The following is a 9251-nucleotide window of genomic DNA, read 5'->3' as shown; positions in this document are numbered from 1 at the left end:
TACAAAGCTATAAATTCCTTGTTTTGCGCCTTATCTACCGAGGAGTTTAATCGAGTTGCTCTTTTTGATTCCGCCAAGATTATTTGGGATACACTTGCCGTTACCCAAGAGAGAACATCTCAAGTCAAGGACTCCAAAATAAACTTGTTAAAGAACAAATATGAAATGTTTAGAATGGATCAAAACGAAAGTATTTCCGATATATATATCCGATTTTCAAAAATTTCTAATGAATTAGCAAATCTTGGTAAATCTTATCCTACCGATGAGCTTGTGAGTAAATTGCTTAGGTCTCTCCTCCTTATTGGAACCCAAAAGTCACAGCCATCCAAGAATCAAAGAATCTCAAGACGCTAACCATGGAGGAGCTCGTAGGATCTCTCATCACCCATGAGATGCTCCTCACTAGCCAACAAGAGGAGAAGAAGCCAAAAAGAGAAAGAAAAAGAAAGTCGACCTCTAGCTCTAAAGGTCTCCGAGGTAAAAGCGGACTCATCATCCTTTAGTGAGGCGGATAGTGATGAAGAAGAAGCTTTAAGAAAATTTAAAAGCTTATGGAGAAAGAAGCATAAAAAGGACAAAAAGAAGAAGAAAGAAGAAAGTGAAGTTGACGGAGCTATAAGATGTTATAATTGCAAGAAAACCGGACACAAAAGACCGGAATGCCCTCTTCTCAACTCATCCTCATCAAAGTACAACGGTAAGAAGAAGGATTGGAAGAAGCATAAGGCTCTTGCCGCCGGATGGGATGCTACTAGCACGTCGGGCAAGAGTTCAAGCAAAGGGGAAGATAAAAAAGATGATCTTTGCCTCATGGTACTCTCCCATGAAGTTGAGGTAAGTTCTAACCCCTCTTGTTATTCATCTAGTAGTGATAGTGAAAAAATATCATATGATGAATTGTCCTCAACCTTGCATTCTCAAATTTCTAAAAATAAAGTTCAAAAGAAATCTATTCCAAAATTAGAAAATGAACTTAATTGTTTGATAAATGAATCTTCTTCCAAATCTCAAGCTTAACTTGAAAATTTTAAACTTGAGATTGAAACCCTTAAGGGTTGTTTGGATGAGAAAACTTGCCAATTAGCACAATTTCAAGATGTGGCAAGCTCTTCCAAATCTTATGAAGACGAATTTAATGATTCTTTAAATCAAATAACACATCTTCATAATGAAAATGAAAGGTTAAGATTATGTCTCCATGGATTCCTAAATGGAGATAAAATAATTGCCATAATCTTAAAGAAAGCTAGTCAAAGACCTAATTATGCATTTTATGATAGGACTAGCTTATCTAACCCTCATGTTAGATGCCATTATTGTGGAATAAATGATCATTACCAATTTCAATGTGCATCTAAAATTAGGGATTGTGGTGGAACCAAGAAATCTTGGGTTCCAAAAGCTCCCATATGATCCTCTTCATATGTGCTTAGATTAGGGGCTTATGCTTAATATTGAATATCTTTTTATGGTTAATTTAATATCCCCTCTTGTATTGAATTTGTTTTCCAAATAGGGGGAGTTCTAGGTTTGTCTTTTTCCTTGAAAAAGGGGGAGCTTAAAATTTGAAAATTTTATCCCTTTGTTTTTCTTTTACCCCAATCTTTTTGATTGATGCCAAAGGGGGAGAGAAATCTAGTGTAAGGAAATACATGCATGCTTTTATTGGAAAATCTCTTGTGCTTGTCATCATAAAAAGGGGGAGATTGTAAGCCCAATGGTTTCCACCTTGGCATTCCCATTTTATTTTGATGATTCCAATACACAAGTGATTTATGATATTTAATGTGTTTGATTGTCTAAGTTGTAGATCACATTGGTGCTAAGACAACATTGCTTGGATTAAGGCCCAAGAAGCTCTCATTGAACCACATTATGAAGGCCAAAGTCATCGGAGATCCAAGACGAACGAAGACTTGAAGAATCGCATTGAAGATCGAAGTCAATTTAGATTGTATAAGATCCAATCTTAGTTTTAGATCTTAAGAGGCATAAATTAGTTAATCTCACACACCCCTAAAATGTATAAGTGATTGTCCTTGTGGTGTTCCAACACTTTGGAACCCTCATAACAATCCCAAGTTGGTGAAATATTGGAAGCCCAGAAACAAGAGTTGAAAATCTGCTGCTGATAGGCTTCTCGGAACTCCGAGAGAATTCTCGGAGCTCCGAGCTTGGAACTCCGAGAAATCCTCGGAGCTCCAGTAGACATTTTCCAACTTCTGTTTGTATTCCCGGAACTCCGAGATTTTTTCTCGGAACTCCGAGAAATATTCTCGGAACTCCGAGAACACTATAACAGTCGGAAAAAGAACCCTTGGTAATTTTCACTAGAATTACGACAATGCCCTTGAACGGTCATATTTGGGTTTTCCTATATATATGGGCTTTCTAAACTTCAAGACCATCAATCCTAACATTCTTAAACTTTACTTGAACATTCAAAGAGTGAATCAAAGCTTATTTATGCCTCTCATCTTCTAAGATTAGGATTTGGATCATAGGCTAAATTTGTACATCTTCTACTTCTTGTAAACCCTTGTGAGGGATTTTTTTGTTCTTTCTTTCTTATTCAAGAACTTTGTATCGGGTGAGTGTTCGGAGAAGCGTAGCCCACTCTCCGTGGTGAAGATCGCCACCAAGGTTAAAGGCGGTTGGAATTTTGTAATCGGCATTGAACTTCGCCGAAGTTAAGAAGATCACATAGTGAAGCCATCAACGTGTTTGGTTGGTGGAGTGGAGTAGGCCTCGCGTTTTGAGGACCGAACCACTTTAAATCTCGGGTGCACTCTCTCTTAAACTCTTGCTCTTTATTAGCATTGCACCTTTAGATTTACCTTGTGAGTTTGAATTTCATTGTTGATCTTTTAATCATCTAAATTAGGTTTGAGTTTTCAAAAGGTTAAAACTTGCTAAGCAACCTAATAATTTTCACTCCTCATAGTTGTCATCTCGGGACCACCCTTGGATTTTCAATCTTCTATGAGCCTGATCCTTTGTTCGATCCTCATTAAATCCCATTCCACATGTCGATTGTGAGTCTATCTTGCCATTATTGCTACCAGAGTGTGTGGTCTTGTTGAGAGCGCTACTTTATATTGACCATGACAGCGTACTCTTCATGTTTAGTTGCTGAGACCCTCCTAGTATAGTCGTTATGCTGTCGGATTTTCGTTAAAAATCTTGGAGTGATCATTATTCTTTTAGGTTTGTTGACAAACCATGTGCTTATCGTACCACATCTCCTAGTATGGCCGTCATGTTACCGAATTTTCTCTAAATACCTTGAGTGTGGTCATCACCCTTTTAGGCTTGTTAACAAATCATGTGCTTATGTTACCCTGTCTCCATGTACTGTCATTATGCTGTCGAATTTTAGCTAAAAACTTTGAGGGTAATCACTATCCTTTGGGGTATTGATAAACCATGAGTTTGCCATGCCATGATCCTTTTGTAAGACCGTTATGCTGTCGAATTTTTCTTTTTATCCGACACACCTTGAGTGTAATGGCAATTCTTTTAGGTGTGATAGGCCGTCGTGACCCTTCTCACGATTGCTATGCTGCTGGCTTTACCCAGGGAAGGGATGCATTTGTATAATCTTTTGTTTCAATTTGCATGAAATATTATCATATGATTACCCCTTATTAAAACCTAGTGTTTGTGATGTCCATGACAGGAGTCTTGCCCGATCGTTTAAACATCGCTCCCCGAAAAGTTACCGCTTCTAAGCCTGTTTGATTTCGTCAAACATCGAGACTAAGTCGTTATTCTACTTCACCAGAATCTTCTAATCCTGACCTAATGGCTGAGTCTACCGAGAGTAGTTTCATGATTAAATGAGAGAAATGATGATGAACCTTACCAGACAGATGTCAACCCTTACTGAAAAAGTGACACGTCCGGAGGGTCAAGCAAATGAGAAGTCTTCAACCTCGAAGGACCCTGCAGTCCAGAATCCTCCAACTGGAATCCATATCCCAGTCAGGTCCATGCAAGTTCCTGCCTTTGATTACGATGATGAGCAGTACGCCGAGGAAAATCTTCCGCCATCTCCTGCTAGAGCTGGAAAAGAGAAGGAGTTATCCGAGAAAGTAGACTAGTTGGCCCTCGAGCTTCTGAATTTGAAAAATCACAATCCAAGGAAAATAGACATGTCTGAATTCTCAATCGTCCCTGGCGTCACTCTCCCTCCCAAGTTCAAAATCCCTGACTTTGCCAAATATGACGGATCTGGGAGTTCTAGAAGTCATCTGAAGATGTACATCAATGCGCTTGAGCAGTACGGTCTGAATTCTCAGCAGATGGCTAAGTTGTTCCAAATGTCTCTATCAGGCGTGGCGTGTAAATGGTTGCTGACTTTGGATTTAGCTTATACCACGACTTGGGAGGACATTGTTGAAAAGTTTATTGAACAATTCTCTTACGATGACGGGGTTGAGGTCACTCGTCGAGATCTGAAAATGCTCAAGCAACAAATCCATGAGTTGTTCACTACTTTTGTTAAGAAGTGGAGGAGAAAGGCAGCTCAAATGACTAACCGCCCATCTGAAGAAGACCAGCTCAGCATTATTGTCAAAAATCTCTCCGGCCCTTATGCGCAGTATATGGCTACTCAGTACTATCCGGATTTTAAGCATTTCATCCACACTGGGAACATGACAGAAGATGCTTTAGCACAAGGTGTAATTCTGAAGAATTACGTGAATCTGAAGGAGGGTAAAAGACCTATCACTGCTCCCAAAGAAGTGAATCAATTGGGGACTTCTCGCCCGCCTCCAAGAAATATAGTAATGGGAGGAGAAAAACCCATTCAAAGGCCAAAGAAAGAGTTCACTCCGTTGCCTTACACCCCATCTTCAATCATGAGAAATCTTGTCAGAGATGGTGTAATTGAACTCTTACCGCTAAGACCTCCCCCAAACCCTCCTCCCAGAGGTTTCAAAGAAGACCAGTTCTGTCAGTACCACCAAGGTCCTGGACGCCATACTGATCGTTGTATAGCCCTGAGATACAGAATTGAGAAACTGCTAGCGGTGGGTGATCTGGTTTTACCCGAACCTAACGTTACTTGAAATCCCTTACCTAGACATACCGCCCCCCCCTCCACCTGGGATAGGAGCCATCTCTGATGACAAGCCCTTTGTTGATCCGACCTCTCTTATTTGTGCCATAACTCCTGCAACTCCCTATGTCTTAAATTTCGAAGAAGAGGAAGAAGAATGTCTTGCTGAGCTTATTATCAATCGCCCTGCCCGAATTCCTTATGTTTTCCAGCCTAATGAGGAAGACCAGGTGATTTACCCATGTGTCTATCAGAATGTTGAATCCATTGTCCATCAAGTAGCACGGACTCCATATGTTTTCCAACCCGATGAGGAAGATCAGGAAGCCCAAATTCCTTATGTTTTCCAGCCTGATGAAGGAGATCATGAAGTTCGTCCTTCTATTTTTCAGCCTGATGAAGAGGATCTGGAGATTGTTTGTGATGAGGTCCACCATGTTACTCGCGGCGGGCGTGTCTTTAAACCAGCCGAGTTAAGGGTTGAGAATCTCGCTGAGTTGGCCAGAGCATCAAAGTTGTTTAAGTCGAGGTCAGATGAAGAAGACGAAAACTTCTCCGGCAGTTAAAGAAAACTCAGGCAAATATTTCGATCTGGGGTTCGCTTATGGCTTCCCCAAAGCACCGTCAAGTTGTACTAAGAGAGTTGAATGCTGCACAGGTATCTGTAGATATTACATCTGATGAGGTGGCTGGTTTAGTAGCGATGGCTAGGGTGTCCAAGACTCTTTCTCTCACTGATGAAGATCTGACATCTGAGGGTTGCAATCATACACGTCCACTGAAAATCACTGTTATCTGTAATGGTAAGAAGGTCCCAGATGTATTAGTTGACAACGGGTCCGCACTGAACGTATGTCCGTTAGCCACTGCTACTGTCCTGGGATTTGGGCCAAATGACTTTATCCCTTCTGAGCAAGGAATTTGGGCGTATGACGGTACAAGACGTGATGTTATTGGAACAGTAGCGACCGAAATTTTGGTAGGAGGAGAAATCTTTGAAGTAGAGTTCCAAGTGCTCGATATCAAAGCGTCTTTCCTTCTCTTGCTTGGCCGACCTTGGCTCCATAAGGTTGGAGTTATCCCTTCTTCACTCCACCAGAAGCTGAAGTTCATCAGAAACAACAGGATGATAACAGTCAAGGGTGATCCTGATGTAGAGGTAGGCCAGATTTCGCAAGAGGGTACCTCAGAAAAGAAAGGTGATGTTAGTCTGACCGGCTTCTCTGTAGAAGTCACAACCATATCATTTGAGAAAGCAAAGAATGAAGAGATTTTGTTCCTCACCAGCACTAATCCCCAGATTGTAAAGATGATGCGTAGACAGTGGTACCTTCCCGGTGGAGGTCTGGGTCGCAATCATCAGGGGATAGTCGAATGGCTTGTAATGAGAAAGAATGAAGGGTTGTTCGGACTCGGATATGAACCTTCTCGTGATGAGATTAGAGAAATGAGAAATTACATGTGGAAATTGTCCGAGCTCCGTCGCCAGGGTCTACAGCTGCCGATGAAATCATTTAGTCTGATCAGGAATGGTAAGTACCGCAGAGAGGGAGATGACTTTGCATTCTGTGGGTTCGCAGAGCCGTGAGTTGATGAGCTAACAGGGCAAGAGCTGCTGGGGTTTGAGATATTTTTTGATATGGAGCTTCCAGATGAGTACCTGAGTTTGCAGATTCATGAGATCGAACCAGAGGTGGATTGGGCTGATATCCTCGGGCCGTGTCTTCTGAATTCCCTGTTCCAGGTTGAGTTACCGATTGTAGCCATGATCGGAGGAGATGCGGTGATCCTTGATCCTGAAAGCCTTATCACCCCAGCCGAGGGACCTCTCACGAACTGGAGTTCCCAGGTCATACCCAAAGTCGTCATCCAATACAGTCCTGTTTCTATCAAAAAGTCCGTTGTCTCTAGCTATATGTCCATTTCCGAGTCAAAAAATAGAGTTTGCTATATCTGATGTTTCTTTTGATGCAGGTACAGTTGTGATCGAGCCCGTTGATGAGGAGTCTTTTGATGCCATTTTTCAGTCTGATGCGGAGTCCGTCGCATCTTCCGTTGAGTCTACCGAGTCTGTTAAGTCTGCTAATACGATAGTCCAGTCTGATGATGAGTCTGTAAAGAGTTCTAAAGATTTCAATACTAAGCCCATTGAAGGCGCGTCAACAGATGTAACTTCGATTCTTTGGAATGAAATGAAAGACTCTTCTTTTTATTCGCCTGTCTCTACTTCAATTTCTGCTTCTCTATCTGATCAAATTGATAATAATAATAAAGACTTCCCCTCTAATGAGGATGCCGACGAAACTCCCCCTGAAATCAAACACATGATTAGGCAGGAGGAGCAGCGTCGAGCAAAACCATCCGAAGAGGAAATCGAGACCATCAATATTGGTGATGAAACCCTAATTCGGGAAATTCAAATTGGCAAAACATTAACTCCCGAAGAGCGTGCAGAATTAGTTGCCCTATTAAAGGAATTCAAAGAAGTTTTCGCTTGGTCCTATGATGACATGCTGGGGTTAAGTGAAGACATTGTTCAACATAGGCTTCCCCTAATCCCAGGTGTCAGGCCGAAAAAGCAAAAACTTCGAAAAATGAAACCAGAGTGGGACTTGCTAGTCAGAGATGAAGTTCAGAAACAATTGGATGTTGGCTTCATACAAGTTGTTGAATACCCTGAATGGCTAGCCAACATAGTACCAGTGCCCAAGAAGGACGGTAAAGTCAGGATGTGTGTGGACTTCAGGGATCTGAACAAAGCAAGTCCGAAAGATGATTTTCCTTTGCCACACATTGACATCTTGGTGGACAACACAACGGGCCATGCTCTGCTTTCATTTATGGATGGATTCTTAGGATACAACCAGATCAAGATGGCTCCTGAAGACATGATCAAGACAGCCTTCATCACTCAATGGGGGACATATTGTTACAGAGTTATGCCATTTGGACTCAAAAATGCTGGAGCAACATATCAGAGAGCTGCTACCACTTTACTGCATGACATGATACACAAAGAGGTCAAAGTATATGTTGATGACAAGATCATTAAAGCGAAGACCAGGGAAGAGCATGCAGGGGCATTGAGAAAGTTCTTCCAGCGAATCCAAAAGTTCAAGCTCCGTCTCAACCCGAGTAAATGTGTATTCGGGGTTACATCAGGAAAGCTCCTGGGATTCTTGGTTAGCCAAAGAGAGATTGAAGTAGATCCGCAGAAAATCAAAGCTATCCAAGAAATGGCGCCTCCAAAGACCGAGAAACAGATTCGTGGGTTCTTAGGCAAGGTCCAATACTTGAGAAGGTTCATTGCACAGTTGACAACGACTTGTGAACCGATTTTCAAGCTCTTAAAGAAGAATGCTTCAAAGAAATGGAACGAAGAGTGTCAAGAAGCTTTCGAGAAAGTCAAGCAATGTTTGGCTTTACCACCAGTTTTGTCACCAATCATACCAGGACAACCGATGTTGCTGTACTTGTTTGTTACTGACACAGCGATGGGGTGTATGTTAGCGCAGCAAGACCCGGAGTCAAAGCGAGAACCATTTACTACATTAGCAAGAAAATGTTGGAGTACGAGCAGAAGTACACCATCCTCGAAAAGACTTGTCTAGCACTGGTTTGGACTACTCAGAAGCAGAGGCATTATTTGTTATCGAATAGGGTTCTTCTACTCTCACGGATGGACCCATTGAAATACTTGTTCGAGAAGCCAGTCCTCACCGGAAGAACTGCCAGGTGGTTGTTGTTATTGTCTGAGTTCGATATCACTTATGTCACGCATAAGTCAATTAAGGGGCGCGTGATAGCTGAGCAGCTAGCTGATTCACCAGCAGAAAATAATGAACTTTTGAAAGCAGAGTTTCCAGATGAGGAGATAATGACCGTGGAAGATGAAGTTCCAGACACAAAGTGGTTGATGTACTTTGATGGAGCAGTCAACAATCGAGGCCAAGGTGTAGGGGCGGTGTTGGTGTCACCAAGAAAAGAGTATATCCCTATATCCATCAAACTTCAGTTCAAGTGCACAAACAATATGGCAGAATACGAGGCATGTATTGCAGGTTTGGAAGCAGCCATGGCCTTGCACATTCAGGACCTAGATGTATTCGGGGACTCAATTCTGATTATCTGTCAGACCAACGGAAACTGGAAAACAAGAGACGATAAGTTGATCCCGTATAAT

This window comes from Tasmannia lanceolata, unplaced genomic scaffold, assembly GCF_043159265.1.
Source record: "Tasmannia lanceolata isolate RefF3 unplaced genomic scaffold, GAP_Taslan_0.1 ptg000012l, whole genome shotgun sequence".
In the NCBI taxonomy this organism is placed as follows: domain Eukaryota; kingdom Viridiplantae; phylum Streptophyta; class Magnoliopsida; order Canellales; family Winteraceae; genus Tasmannia; species Tasmannia lanceolata.
This window is presented reverse-complemented; position numbering follows the sequence as displayed.